This window comes from Dendrobates tinctorius, unplaced genomic scaffold, assembly GCF_039654945.1.
Source record: "Dendrobates tinctorius isolate UK_male_01 unplaced genomic scaffold, ASM3965494v1 ptg000231l, whole genome shotgun sequence".
Lineage (NCBI taxonomy): Eukaryota > Metazoa > Chordata > Amphibia > Anura > Dendrobatidae > Dendrobates > Dendrobates tinctorius.
In genome coordinates, this window is record NW_027361898.1 from 27,462,271 (window position 1) to 27,478,093 (window position 15,823).

Sequence of the window (15,823 nt, forward strand, 5' to 3'; positions counted from 1 at the left end):
GGTGTTCTTTCTGATGGCCTAGAATCAGTCTTTCGTTGATATAACAGTGGGATTTCCTGACTGCTGTGGCCTTGCAATGACACCTCAACATTTGCTGCTGTGCTAACCGGTGGGCTTACAGTGGGGGAAACAATGTAGCGTTGCTGACTACCTTCGTTGTGATCAGTTGCACATGTGGCACTTGAGGTTTGGTGTTGTGTCCACGCTTGCAAGTGCATGCTGGTTAAATGTCTAAGCATGCAACTGGTATTCAAATTTTTCAGATTTTTCCCTCGGCTAAAGGTCTTTGCGCACTTCTTACAGATAACCTTGGCCTGATCATGAGGATTTTGTTAAAAAAAGTGCCACACTGCACTCTTCCTACTTTGGCAGACATTTTGCGGCCTAGCACACTGTGATCTTTTGACCCTCTGGACAAGCTGTCCAGCAACTCTTTTGATGTTTGGAACCTGTCTTTGGAGTGCTCCGGGCCTGCCAGATAACAGCTGTTGCGATGTCGATGTCTGCTGTGGATGCTCCTCATCTGAGCTATTGGAAGCAGCACCCTCTTCCCCCAATGGATGCCAATCTGGGTCAACAACTGGGTCATCCATCACCTCCTCTTCTATGTCATGTGCACCTTCCTCTGTGTCACCGTGTATGGTGGTATAGTGTGCGGGAAGGGGCACCTGAGTCTCATCAGGGTCAGAATCTGGCTCTGTACACTGCGAGGACAATGTAGTGCTCTGAGTGAATTTACCAGCAGAATCATCCATCAGCGGCTGTGCATCAGTGCACACCATGTCAGATTCATCTTGGCCTGGGTAATTCACCATTTCACTTGATAATCCAGGCATGGTATGTGAAAACAGCTCCATGGAGTAATCAGTAGTATGGCCTGCGTCATCCTTCAATCTTGGTTGGGGTGAAGGACACAAGGAAAGGTGTGGTTCATGAACATGAGCCTCCAATGACGACTCAGTGCTTTTACTTTTTACAACTGAAGAAGAGGAGGCAATAGAGCTGGAGGCTGAGTCAGCAATGTAAGACAAAACTTTTTCCTGATGCTCTGGCTTTAAAAGCGGTTTGCCAACTCCTAGAAAACTAAGCGTTCGAGGCCTTATGTAGCCAGACGATGACGCAGGCTCAACACCTCCTGCATTCGGTCCTATTTTGCTCTTGCCACTACCATCAGATCCACCACCAGCACCATCATTACCAGCTGCCAACCCCCGCCCAATTCCACAGCCTCTTCCACCAGCCTTCCTCATTTTTTGTAGAAATGTAGACAAAATCCAACAAACTATATAGTAATGTAAAACAAGGTACAAGGTGTCTATAGGACAGGGGAGATTTTGAATTTCTGCAGACACTTGTGGACACTGGACACTTTTGGATTGTGTGAGGCCCACTGAATATCTGAGCGCTCTGTCACAGGCTCGATGGCACAGCTGTGACCAAAGTGACTAGAGGATAAGGGAGATTTTGAATTTCTGCACACACTTGTGGACACTGGACACTTTTGGATTGTGTGAGGCCCACTGATATCTGAGTGCTATGTCACAGGCTCGATGGCACAGCTGTGACAAAAGTGACTAGAGGATAAGGGAGATTTTGAATTTCAGCAGACACTTGTGGACACTGGACACTTTTGGATTGTGTGAGGCCCACTGATATCTGAGCGCTCTGTCACAGGCTCGATGGCACAGCTGTGACCAAAGTGACTAGAGGATAAGGGAGATTTTGAATTTCAGCAGACACTTGTGGACACTGGACACTTTTGGATTGTGTGAGGCCCACTGAATATCTGAGCGCTCTGTCACAGGCTCGATGGCACAGCTGTGACCAAAGTGACTAGAGGATAAAGGAGATTTTGAATTTCTACACACACTTGTGGACACTGGACACTTTTGGATTGTGTGAGGCCCACTGATATCTGAGCGCTATGTCACAGGCTCGATGGTACAGCTGTGACAAAAGTGACTAGAGGATAAGGGAGATTTTGAATTTCAGCAGACACTTGTGGACACTGGACACTTTTGGATTGTGTGAGGCCCAATGAATATCTGAGCGCTATGTGACAGGCTCGATGGCACAGCTGTGACAAAAGTGACAAGAGGATAAGGGAGATTTTGAATTTCTGCAGACACTTGTGGACACTGGACACTTTTGGATTGTGTGAGGCCCACTGATATCTGAGCGCTATGTGACAGGCTCGATGGCACAGCTGTGACCAAAGTGACTAGAGGATAAGGGAGATTTTGAATTTCAGCAGACACTTGTGGACACTGGACACTTTTGGATTGTGTGAGGCCCACTGATATCTGAGCGCTATGTCACAGGCTCGATGGCACAGCTGTGACAAAAGTGACTAGAGGATAAGGGAGATTTTGAATTTCAGCAGACACTTGTGGACACTGGACACTTTTGGATTGTGTGAGGCCCACTGATATCTGAGCGCTATGTCACAGGCTCGATGGCACAGCTGTGACAAAAGTGACTAGAGGATAAGGGAGATTTTGAATTTCAGCAGACACTTGTGGACACTGGACACTTTTGGATTGTGTGAGGCCCACTGATATCTGAGCGCTATGTCACAGGCTCGATGGCACAGCTGTGACAAAAGTGACTAGAGGATAAGGGAGATTTTGAATTTCAGCAGACACTTGTGGACACTGGACACTTTTGGATTGTGTGAGGCCCAATGAATATCTGAGCGCTATGTGACAGGCTCGATGGCACAGCTGTGACCAAAGTGACTAGAGGATAAGTGAGATTTTGAATTTCAGCAGACACTTGTGGACACTGGACACTTTTGGATTGTGTGAGGCCCAATGAATATCTGAGCGCTATGTGACAGGCTTGATGGCACAGCTGTGACAAAAGTGACGAGAGGATAAGGGAGATTTTGAATTTCTGCAGACACTTGTGGACACTGGACACTTTTGGATTGTGTGAGGCCCACTGATATCTGAGCGCTATGTGACAGGCTCGATGGCACAGCTGTGACCAAAGTGACTAGAGGATAAGGGAGATTTTGAATTTCAGCAGACACTTGTGGACACTGGACACTTTTGGATTGTGTGAGGCCCACTGATATCTGAGCGCTATGTCACAGGCTCGATGGCACAGCTGTGACAAAAGTGACTAGAGGATAAGGGAGATTTTGAATTTCAGCAGACACTTGTGGACACTGGACACTTTTGGATTGTGTGAGGCCCACTGAATATCTGAGCGCTCTGTCACAGGCTCGATGGCACAGCTGTGACCAAAGTGACTAGAGGATAAGGGAGATTTTGAATTTCAGCAGACACTTGTGGACACTGGACACTTTTGGATTGTGTGAGGCCCACTGAATATCTGAGCGCTCTGTCACAGGCTCGATGGCACAGCTGTGACCAAAGTGACTAGAGGATAAGGGAGATTTTGAATTTCTGCACACACTTGTGGACACTGGACACTTTTGGATTGTGTGAGGCCCACTGATATCTGAGCGCTATGTCACAGGCTCGATGGCACAGCTGTGACAAAAGTGACTAGAGGATAAGGGAGATTTTGAATTTCAGCAGACACTTGTGGACACTGGACACTTTTGGATTGTGTGAGGCCCAATGAATATCTGAGCACTATGTGACAGGCTTGATGGCACAGCTGTGACAAAAGTGACAAGAGGATAAGGGAGATTTTGAATTTCTGCAGACACTTGTGGACACTGGACACTTTTGGATTGTGTGAGGCCCACTGATATCTGAGCGCTATGTGACAGGCTCGATGGCACAGCTGTGGCCAAAGTGACTAGAGGATAAGGGAGATTTTGAATTTCAGCAGACACTTGTGGACACTGGACACTTTTGGATTGTGTGAGGCCCACTGATATCTGAGCGCTCTGTCACAGGCTTGATGGCACAGCTGTGACAAAAGTGACTAGAGGATAAGGGAGATTTTGAATTTCAGCAGACACTTGTGGACACTGGACACTTTTGGATTGTGTGAGGCCCAATGAATATCTGAGCGCTCTGTCACAGGCTCGATGGCACAGCTGTGACCAAAGTGACTAGAGGATAAGGGAGATTTTGAATTTCAGCAGACACTTGTGGACACTGGACACTTTTGGATTGTGTGAGGCCCACTGAATATCTGAGCGCTCTGTCACAGGCTCGATGGCACAGCTGTGACCAAAGTGACTAGAGGATAAGGGAGATTTTGAATTTCTGCACACAATTGTGGACACTGGACACTTTTGGATTGTGTGAGGCCCACTGATATCTGAGCGCTATGTGACAGGCTCGATGGCACAGCTGTGACCAAAGTGACTAGAGGATAAGGGAGATTTTGAATTTCAGCAGACACTTGTGGACACTGGACACTTTTGGATTGTGTGAGGCCCACTGATATCTGAGCGCTATGTCACAGGCTCGATGGCACAGCTGTGACAAAAGTGACTAGAGGATAAGGGAGATTTTGAATTTCAGCAGACACTTGTGGACACTGGACACTTTTGGATTGTGTGAGGCCCACTGATATCTGAGCGCTATGTCACAGGCTCGATGGCACAGCTGTGACAAAAGTGACTAGAGGATAAGGGAGATTTTGAATTTCAGCAGACACTTGTGGACACTGGACACTTTTGGATTGTGTGAGGCCCAATGAATATCACAGCGCTATGTCACAGGCAGAAATTGGCTAGTGTATCACAAACTACAAGGTGTATGTAGAATTGGGCAGAATAGGAATCTCCCTAGAGTGCAGGTCTGTAAGAACGGAACATGTCCTCGTTTTATTCTCACAGAGTGACACACTGATAGCTTCACTGTGGCTGTGATAACTTTCACACCGCTGTATGGTGTGAAAAAATGCACGCTCAGTACCTCAGCAGGACAAAAAAAAAAAATTGGGATTGCTTTTAAAAAAGCAGTTTGCGGAGCAGTGGGTAAACAGCAATGCAGGAATGTCAGGAAGCCTTAGAAGGCAGCCCAACAACCAACACCACTGATACACCACTATATAGCCTCCCCTTGCGTTGCACACACAGTGACTGGTGTGTTGTACAGGCAAAATCGCTAGCAGCAGAAGCAGTTTTTTTTCTCAGCAGGACAAAAAAAAAAAATTGGGATTGCTTTTAAAAAAACAGTTTGCGGAGCAGTGGGTAAACAGCAATGCAGGAATGTCAGGAAGCCTTAGAAGGCAGCCCAACAACCAACACCACTGATACACCACTATATAGCCTCCCCTTGCACTGCACACACAGTGACTGATGTGTTGTACAGGCAAAATCGCTAGCAGCAGAAGCAGTTTTTTTTTCTTCTCAGCAGGACAAAAAAAAAATTGGGATTGCTTTTAAAAAAGCAGTTTGCGGAGCAGTGGGTAAACAGCAATGCAGGAATGTCAGGAAGCCTTAGAAGGCAGCCCAACAACCAACACCACTGATACACCACTATATAGCCTCCCCTTGCACTGCACACACAGTGACTGGTGTGTTGTACAGGCAAAATCGCTAGCAGCAGAAGCAGTTTGTGGTGTCTTCTTCCCTGCCTAACGCTCTCCCTACAAAATCATCATCATCAGCAGCTCTCCCTATTGTGAGATCAGCATGAGTAACATGGCGGTCGGCGTGCACGCCCTTTTATACCCCCTGTGACGCCCCCCAAAGCAAGCCAATCACTTGCATGCCCTTCTGAAAGATGGTGGTGACTCCTGCCTATGTCATCACGTTGCCCACAGTGTCCGTGGATCCTGATTGGCTGAAAAAGAGCGCAAAACAAACTTTTGAAACGCGACTTTGGCGCGTAAGTCGCCGACCTCGTGGCCGACCTCATCCTAGGGTCGGGTTTCGTTTCATGAAACCCGACTTTGCTAAAAGTCGGCGACTTTTGAAATTTTTCGACCCGTTTCGCTCAACTCTAATGATGAGTTCAGATTTGTCCACATTGAGTTTGAGGAAGCAAGAGGAGATAAAATATGCAAAGGTTTATTGAGAAACATAGACATCTAAAACCATGAAAAAAAACAAATAATTACTATGTAACAACCCCCTAGGCAATAATGTGCCAGTTGTACGCACCACAGTACATACCAGCCTGTGTTACGAACAGATTCCTTTGGTTAAAATATAAAAAACAATAGTGTCCAGAACCACCAATAGTGGTACAGAATCATACATATAATAAACGGGTCTAAAAACATAAACCCATGTGTCATGCGTGTTATTTAAACCTCCTGGTACACTCAAAAGGGGGCAGAAAGAAAGGTACCCCCCAAAATGAAGTTCCCAACTGGTATACAAAACAATATGCTTGACATGTAGGTCTAATGGGAAACAAGGTGCAAAATATATCAAATGAAATATAGGAGCATACATTATGGGATAACTACTCTATCATGTAAATAAGAGATAGCTGGTATAAGAAAAGAATAGAGCTATGGCCCAAATCACTAGGTGGAGAGTGAGATGCGGCCAAACACAAATTGAAATGAAGTATCAATGCATGAGATAGAGAGGGGTCAGAGTAAACCTACTGGCACCTATAGTGACAGAGGCCAGGAGGGGTGCTGTAAAGGGTTACGGGGGAGTACGAGAAGGACCACACGCGTATCGCTGTGACACCCACAGCTTCATCAGGGGATGGTAAATGACATTCGTCGTGGTAAACCTGTGACACTGTAGTTAAGATTGTTTTGCTAGTTAGAAAACTAGCTTGAAATGATACAGAGAATTACTGTATTTAAAAGCTGATGTGAAAAAAGCATTGTACCCGTAAGACTCTTGCATGACACTCGTCCTACTTTTCAGGAACAACTTTGGAGCATTTTTATTTACGCTGATGTGACCGAGGCCTAATGGTGAGTTCAGTTTTGCAGATTTGAGGTGCACACAACTCTACATCTGTTGTGTCATAAATATTACTCCAGTTGGTGACTGGAATAAGAATTATGGCGTAAGGAACACCATCGCTGCTCGCTGTGAATTTGACGAGTTCCGGGGACAAGACCCAAAAGAGCACGTAGTAAACCAAGGGAAAATGCGAAGCCGTAAGTCAGGTCACACGCCAGGGTCAGAATACCTGAGAAATAGCGGATAAGCAAAGGTGCAATAACAAGCGGGTAATCAGAACACGGTCCAAAGATCAGCAGCAGAATATCAGATACAAAGGGGCAATAACAAACAGGTAGTCTGAACACAGTCCAAAGGTCAGCAGCAGAATATCAGATGCAAAGGGGCAAATACAAACAGGTAGTCAGAACACGGTCTAAAGGTCAGCAGCAGATCAGAACTTACAGCACAGGGAACAGGCGAACACACACTAGCGAGCACAAGCTTAGAACAAGCTTTTGACTAGCAGCTCACCTAAATAGCAGGGCAATCACCAAGAACAGGGAGCACCTGTGGAAATCTCTGCCTCTTCCACTCTCAGATAGGACAACCGACCTGTCAAAGCACTGACACCTCAGCACAGGATAGGAAGACAGAGCTGTCCATCGCTGAGTCCCAGACACTGAACAGAGGAATCGTGACAGTACCTCCTCTTCAAGGGGGGACCACCGGAACCCCAGGTTTCCCGGGAAACCTATGATGAAAAGCTCTGACCAAACAATCAGCCTTCACCGAGTGAGTCGGAACCTAGGATCTCTCCTCGAGTCTGTGTATCCCCTCCAGTGAACAAGATATTGGAGGGAATTTCTGACGATCCATGATCCTCTGCACCTCGTACTCCAAATCTCCATCAACAAAGACCAGAAGAGGAGGGGAAGAGACAGGCAACACAGAAGGAACAAACGTCTAACAGGGATTTGTGAAAAACATTGGGGACACGAAGGGACTGCGGAAGCTTTAATCTGAAGGCAACTGTATTTATCACCTCCAGAATCTTGTACGGGCCAATAAATTTCGGACCCAACTTTGCCGAAGGTACTTTTAACCTAATCTTCTTGGACGATAACCAAACTTTGAAAGTTTAACCAGCCAAATGTTCCCTTTCGGCCTTATGTTTTTGCCGAAACTGAGACACCCCAATATTCCTCTGAACCTTCCTCCAAACATCCCCAAGTTTCTGAATGGTCACTTCCACTCCAGGGCATCCAGAACTCATCCTGGAGAATTCAGCAAAATGAGAATCAAAACCATAGTTGCAAAAGAAAAGAAGTTCCAGTGGACTGAATGACCCAACTGTTAAAGGCGAACTCAGCAAGAGGCAAAAATGAGGACCAGTCCTCCTGTTGCACAGCTACAAAACATCTTAAAATTTGTTCTAGTGATTGTTTTGTCCTCGCTGTCTGACTGTTTCTTTCAGCATGATAAGCAGAAGAAAAGGACAAATCAATCCCCAACTTCATACAAAGTGCCCTCCAGAATTTAGAGACAAATTTCACCCTCCTAATTTCATGCTCAATAGATAAGAAAGAAATTACCCGAATCTGCGACTTCCAAAAGGAGATACCAATGAGAGAACACCCATAATACAGGGACGAGAGGTTTAAGAACAGGGCACAGGAGATTTGACATGAAGTGATTTTCTTTCTTATCTATTGAGTACAATTTGGGCTGACCGTTTACATTTGGTCTCATTTGCCTTGTCCCTTTGCGGACTTAGGATTTCTTGCATATTTTATTACTATCTTCGGTCATTAGAGCCCTCTCTTTACCGTCTCTTCACTGTTCAATGAGAGTTAGGGAGGCGGACAACCCAGTGCTCCAACATTTATGTTTCTCCTGTGAAGTTGGTTTATTTCTGTCTATGTGGACGCCCTTGACAGCCATATATTTATATTCTGATTGACTCAGGGGCATATATATTTCTCAGCTTTTGGGATTTGGACTCGTACTGATGAATTTTTTCAATGATACCAGAATTTTTCATGGTCCCCCACCATTGGGGTCAGTTATGTTTTAGGCATTGTTCTATTAGGTCAGGGTCATTAGTCAGACTATATCATCATGTCTACCCGATGTTTATAATTTTTTGATGCACATAATTTAACTACTTAAGGTTGTCCCCATTTGGACATGGGTACGGACAGTTGGTTTTAATTGTTTTTAACCTTGTGTGTGTTTCTGTGATGTTAATAAAGTATTATGATTATTGACATACAAGTGTGCACTAGTCATATGTCATGGCCTTTTTCTTCGCATGAGGTTTGTAGCTTCCTTTCCATGCATCTAGTAGCACCTTGCTATTTAAGTGATTTGGATTAGTCTCATTGTGGTGCACGCAGCACTTTTTGCTTCAAATTTCACCCTCTTATCAGATACAATGTTTAAAGGAATACCATGTAATCTCACCACATGATTGATAAATAACCTGGAAAGTGTTTCAGCATTAAGTAACCCAGATATTGGAACAAAGTGAACTTGTTTACTGAATCTGTCAACCACTCAAATAACCGTTTTTCCACCAGATAAAGGCAAATCCGTAATAAAGTCCATGGACAAATGAGTCCATGGCCTTTCCAGAATAGGCAATGGAGCCCATTCCTCGGCCTGCCAGTTATGATATATTTTAGCGCAAATCTCACAAGCGAATACAAATCCCTTAATATCGTTAAGCATGGATGGCCACCAAAAGAGTCTAGCAAAAGCTTTCTGTGTAGCAGTGACTCCCGGGTGACCACCTAAGACAGAGTCATGAAATTCCTGCAATAGACGTAATCTAAGATACACGGGGACTAATTTAAGCTCAGGAGCCGCGGATGGGGCCAATGGCTGGACCTCATAAATTTCAGCTTCCAATTCTGAGGATACAATAAAATAATTCCTAGAGGAAGAATGGAGTATGGAGGTTCTGGAGGAAAACGGAATCAAGGCTATGTGACAAAGCTTCAGCCCTAACTTTCTTAGACCCCGTCTGATGGAAAAATTGAATCTAAAGAAAAATAAGAACCATCTGGCCTGTCTAGGGGTTAAACGTTTAGCAGATTCAATACAGGCTAAATTTTTATGATCTGTCACCACAGCAACAGGATGAATAGCTCCCTCCAAAAAATGTCTCCATTCTTCAAAAGTCAACATGACAGTTAGCAGCTTGCGATTCTCCACATCATAATTCCTTTCAGCAGATAAAAATTTCCTGGAGAAAAATGCATATGGATGCAAGTTGCTAAGAGTTTTGGAACCTTGAGACAAAACAACCCCCACCCCAACCTCTGAGGCATCCATTTCTACGATGAATGGTTTCTGGAGATCAGGTTAAATCAAAACTGGAACTGACATGAAACACTCCTTTAATTTATTAAAGGAGCCAACAGCATCCAATGACCAAACCTTAAGATCCTCCCCCTTTTGTGTGAGGTCAGTAAGCGGGTTCACGATCTGAGAAAAATCCTTAATAAACTTTCTGTAGTAGTTAGCAAACCCTAAGAATCATTGCAATGCTTTCAGATCACGAGATTGAACCTAATCAATTATAGCCTGCACTTTCCCAGGGTCCATCTTATACCCTTCAGCAGACACAAGGAATCCCTGGAACGATATTTCCTGAACAGAAAAAGTACATTTTTCCCATTTAGCAAACATAGAATTTTCCCTGAGTTTCTGTAAAACAAATCGAATGTGCTCATAGTGAGAATTCAGATTAGGCGAAAAGATTAGAATGTTATCCAGATATACCACCATAAACCTTCCAATGATATCAGAAAAAATGTCATTCATAAAGTACTGAAAGACTGCAGGTGCGTTGATTAAACCAAAATGCATGACAAGATTTTCAAATAAACTCTCTGACGTTAAAAATGCCGTTTTCCACTCATCATCCTCCCAGAGACGTATCAGATTATATGCCCCGCTAAGGTAAAGCTTAGAAAACCATTTTGCACCCGTATATAGGTCGGGGATAAGTGGAAGCAGGTAAGTATTCTTAACCGCAATTTTGATAAGTTCACGGAAATCGAGGCAAGGACGGAGGTTACATCTTTCTTTTTCACAAAAAAGAATCCCACAACTATAGGTGAGGAGGAAGGATGGATATGTCCCTTCCATAAACTTTCACTTACATATTCTTTCATGGTGGTCCATTCAGGTCCTGACAAATTATACAGGCAAGCTTTTGGTAATTTGGCATTAGGAAAAAGATTTATAGCACAATCATACGGACAATGGGGCGGTAGTATCTCAGTCTCTTTCTCCGAGAACACATCTCCGAAATCTTTCAGGTAAGCCGGCAGACCCTCCAGACTAGTGGAGCAATTTGCACAGAGTTAAGACATTTCTGATGACAGCATGAATTCCATTTAACAATATCCTTCCGACACCAATCAGTTACAGGATTATATATATGCAGCCATGGAAATCCCAACACCAACCCAGCAAGTAAATTATTGAACACATAGCAGGAGATGGACTCAGAGTGAAGAGTTCCCACTCTAAGGTCACATGCACACATCCAGTATTTGGTGAGTTTTTACCCCAGTATTTGTAAGCCAAAGCCAGGAGTGGAATGGTCAGAGGGAAAGCATAATAGAAACATTTGCACCACTTCTGAAGTTTTCACCCACTCCTGGTTTTGACTTACAAGTACTGTGGTAAAAAAATCACCAAATACTGAATGTGTGCATGTGGCCCAAGAGTGAATTCCACCATTACCAGCTGGACAAAGTTCTGGAGTAGCAGTGTTTTATCAATAGGGGTGGAAAATAGCAGAAAAAAGAGTTTTATAAGATAGGGGTCCGTCTTATTGTCCAAATTTAAGATATTTTACCTGAGGGCTGGTGGTGGTACAGCAGGGTCAAGGGAGGCATGGTCCCTTACACAGGAAGCTGGCGGGGGCAGAAGTGGGGCAATGCTGCAGTCCCAGGATGCGATGCTGCAGGTCTGGTGTCGGCGGTGAGGCAGAGCATGGGAGCAGGGTCCCTTCCTGAGGATGCCGGCGGCAGAAATGTGTCCACGCTATGGCCTGGTGTATCACTGGTTTCCTTGCAGCCATCTTCCTGAAGCCATGGGCAGCCAGTGGCTTCAGGAAAATGGCCACCGGAAGCTTCAGGAAAATGGCCGCCGGAAGCCACGCGTGCGCAGCTTAAAATCTCGGCGGCCATTTTCCTGAAGCCAAGTTCTGCCGAGATCTCAATCTGCGCATGCGCGGCCTCCGGCGGTCATTCTCCTGAAGCCTCCAGCGGCCCACAACTTGAGGAAGATGGCCATAGGGAAACTGGTGATGCACTTGGTGTGGACACCGGGTCGCGGTGTGGATACCGGGCCGCGGCGTGGACACATTTCTGCCGCCTGAGGAAGGGACCCTGCTCAGGTGCATTCTGCACCGCCCACCGCATCACCACATCTCTGCCGCAATTTCCCGGTAAGCCTGTGTTCGCACTATAAGACGCTCCCCCCATTCTCCTCCCAAATTTTTTGGGAAAAAAGTGCGCCTTATAGTCCAAAAAATATGGTAACTGTCCATAATCCTAATTTAAAAACCAGTCCAAAATCAATGAAATTGGCAGCAGATCCACAGTCAACAAAAGCAAGAGCATATAACCACAGGTTCAGAAAACAAAGTTCCACGTTCAGCAATACTTTATCTGACGAGTAAAAGGGCACCCAGACTTAGACGTTTTACCGTCGGCTTGCTGGCTTGAGAGCGTATCGAGCAATCTTTGAGGAAATGTCCAGCATGACCACAATAAAGGCAGAGTCCAAGATCACGCTGACGCCTCCTCTCCATGACCCTAGAGCGGACTGTTCTAACCTCCATTGGTTCTGTCTCTGGTAAGTGAACAGACTTGGGCAGGATGACTGAAACCCCGTCATTCACCATGTCTCTGAAGAATTCGGCGATCCATTCGAATGGCCTGGGTCATGGCCTCCCCCAGGGAACAGGGTGGAGTATGCAAAGCCAAAGCATCCTTTACAGTTTCCAAAAGGTCACGGTAAAACTGACACCTGAGAGCTGCAACATTGCACAAAATCTCAGAGGAGCATTGCCGGAACTCAGAGCTATCGTCCTCTGCGGTGCAGCCCCCCTGTGTCAGGTTTATGATCTTAGCTTCTGCGACCTGGGCCTTTTCAGGTTCATCATAGATCATCCCTAAGGCATCAATGGAAGACCATTCTGGGGCTAGTGGGGACAAAGAGAATACCCAACTCTGAGGACCCCCTCGTAATAGGGGCATAATTATTCCCATCCGCTAAGACTCATCCCCTGAAGACCAGGTCGTAAGGTAAAAAATAAATTGCACCCTAAACTGATCCTTCTCCCCGAAAATTTGTCAGGAAGTGCCACTACAGGTTCGGGAGAGACCAACTGCACGTTAGAAGGTACAGGAGTCATTGATACAGTCAGTGGTGGGAAGCATCCATAGTTCTAGAAACCTGACCTTGCAGCTGGGACTGTGAAGTTTCTAGTCTTTGGTGTTCCCTTACCAAATCCTGAACCATATGGGTTATATTTGCCAACTGATTACAAAGTGCATGAATGGGATCCATTGGGGGAGAGAAAAAAAAAAAACTTTTCAGGCCAGTCAAAATGTGACTCACGGACAGGCCATAAGTCAGTGAATTCAGACGCTCCGGGGTCAATACCCAAAAGAGTACATAGTAAACCAAGGGAAAATGCGAAGTTGTAAGTCAGGTCACATGCCAGGGTCAGAATACCAGAGAAATAGTGGATAAGCAATGGGGCAATAACAAGCGGGTAATCAGAACACGGTCCAAAGATCAGCAGCAGAATATCAGATACAAAGGGGCAATAACAAACAGGTAGTCTGAACACAGTCCAAAGGTCAGCAGCAGAATATCAGATGCAAAGGGGCAAATACAAACGAGTAGTCAGAACACAGTATAAATAATGTTGTAGTCAGCAGCAGCACAGGGAACAGGTAAACACACACCAGGGAGCACAAGCTTTTGATTGGCAGCTCACCTAAATAGCAGGGCAATCACCAAGAACAGGGAGCACCTGTGGAAATCTCTGCCCCTTCCAGTCTCAGATAGGTCAACCGAGCTGTCAATCAAAGCACTGACAGTTCAGCACACCCCAGCACAGGATAGAATGACAGGGCTCCATCACCACGTCCTAGACACTCTGAACAGGAATCATGACACCCAGCCTCACATTACACCAAAATTTAGCAACTTTTCAAAGCTTTGATTAATCAGGTTCTTAGTGTATAAAAGGTAAGTGAGCATGTGGAAATTACATAAAGATAGGTAGCACTTCACTGGAGAAGTACTAGAGATGGGGGTAACAGTAGTTTTAATAGGCCAGGTCAATTTTAGTGAGATTTTAAGGGAAGTTTAATGGCTAAAGTTGAAGGTAATTATGGACGGTCGGTGATTAACAAAAGTATATGAGTGGAGATGTTAGGGCTCGCTCACACCACTGTATAAATCAGACGAGAGTTATCCAATTTTTTTTTTTATTGGATATCATACTGACCCATGTTATTCAATGAGGCAGTGCAAATGTTTGTTTTTTACTGACAGAATCTGTGAAAAAAATTGAAACATAATGACACTTGAGACAATGACTCTCTTAGGCCGGGGTCACACTAACCGACCCAAAATACGGTCCGTAGGTTACATGCGTAATACGGATGAATGACCCCTAAATAGTGCTCCGTATGTCATCCGTAAGCAAGGTGTGGTCACGTATTTTGCGCATGTCAGCATCTGTATGTAATCCGTATGGCATCCGTATGCCAAGATTTTCTCGCCGGCTTGCAAAATGGACATATAATGGAGCCCTATGACAGGGTTTCTAACAGAAACGAAAGAATAGATATAGACACATAGAATGCATATATATATATATATATATATATATATATATATATACACACACACACACAAGTCATTGAGACAAACATATATATATATATATATGTATATTTCATAGAGTTCTTCATAGCAGAATAGCCGCTAATTCAATTGCCGGCTTCTGTCAAATCATTCCCCAACCCGACATGAAATGACACATGGTTTACATTCAGTAAACCATTTAATTCCATGTTTTTTTATATGTCCCTGACTAATAATTAGATGAGGGTTTGTGTGCAAAATTTGGGATGTGTAGGTGTTATTTTAAGGGGTTAATTTGTTGTAAAAAAATGCGTGGGCTCCCGCTGTGATTTGTCAACCACAGAGGTTAAGCAGGTGAGTGTGGGCAGATTTTAATAGCCATGAAAGGGACCATTGTTTTTGGCCCCCCCGGCTACAAAAATCTGCCCCCAGACACCCCAGAAATGGCGCATCTATAAGATGTGCCAATTCTGGCACTTATCCTCTCTATTCCCATTGTAGCAGTGGCGAATGGGTTAATGTAACAAAGGGTTAATGTCACTATTCGATTGTAAGGTGACGTTAAGCCGATTAATAATAGAGAGGTGTCAATAAGACACTGATCCATTATTAACCCTATACTAAGAAAGGGTTAGTTTAACAGGGAGAAATGCAAAGTACTACATCTGGGCAATAAAAATGGAAAAAGCATATATAGAATGGGAGGAATAGGGCTAAGTGACAGCACATGTGAAAAAGACTTGGGTATACTAATAGATCACAGACTGAATATGAGTCAACAGTGTGATGCAGCAGCAAAAAAGGCAAATGCAATTCTAGGATGTATTAACAGAAGCATACAGTCTAGATCACGTGAAGTCATTATTTCCCTCTACTCCTCTTTGGTCAGACCTCATCTGGAATATTGTGTCCAGTTTTGGGCACCACATTTTAAAAAAGACATCGACAAACTGGAGCAAGTTCAGAAAAGAGCAACCAGAATGGTGACCGGTCTGCAAACCCTGTCTTATGAGGAAAGGTTGCAGGATTTGACAATGTTTAGTTTGCAAAAGAGAAGACTGAGAGGAGACTTAATAGCTGTCTACAAATATCTAAAGGGCTGTCACATTGTAGAAGGATCAA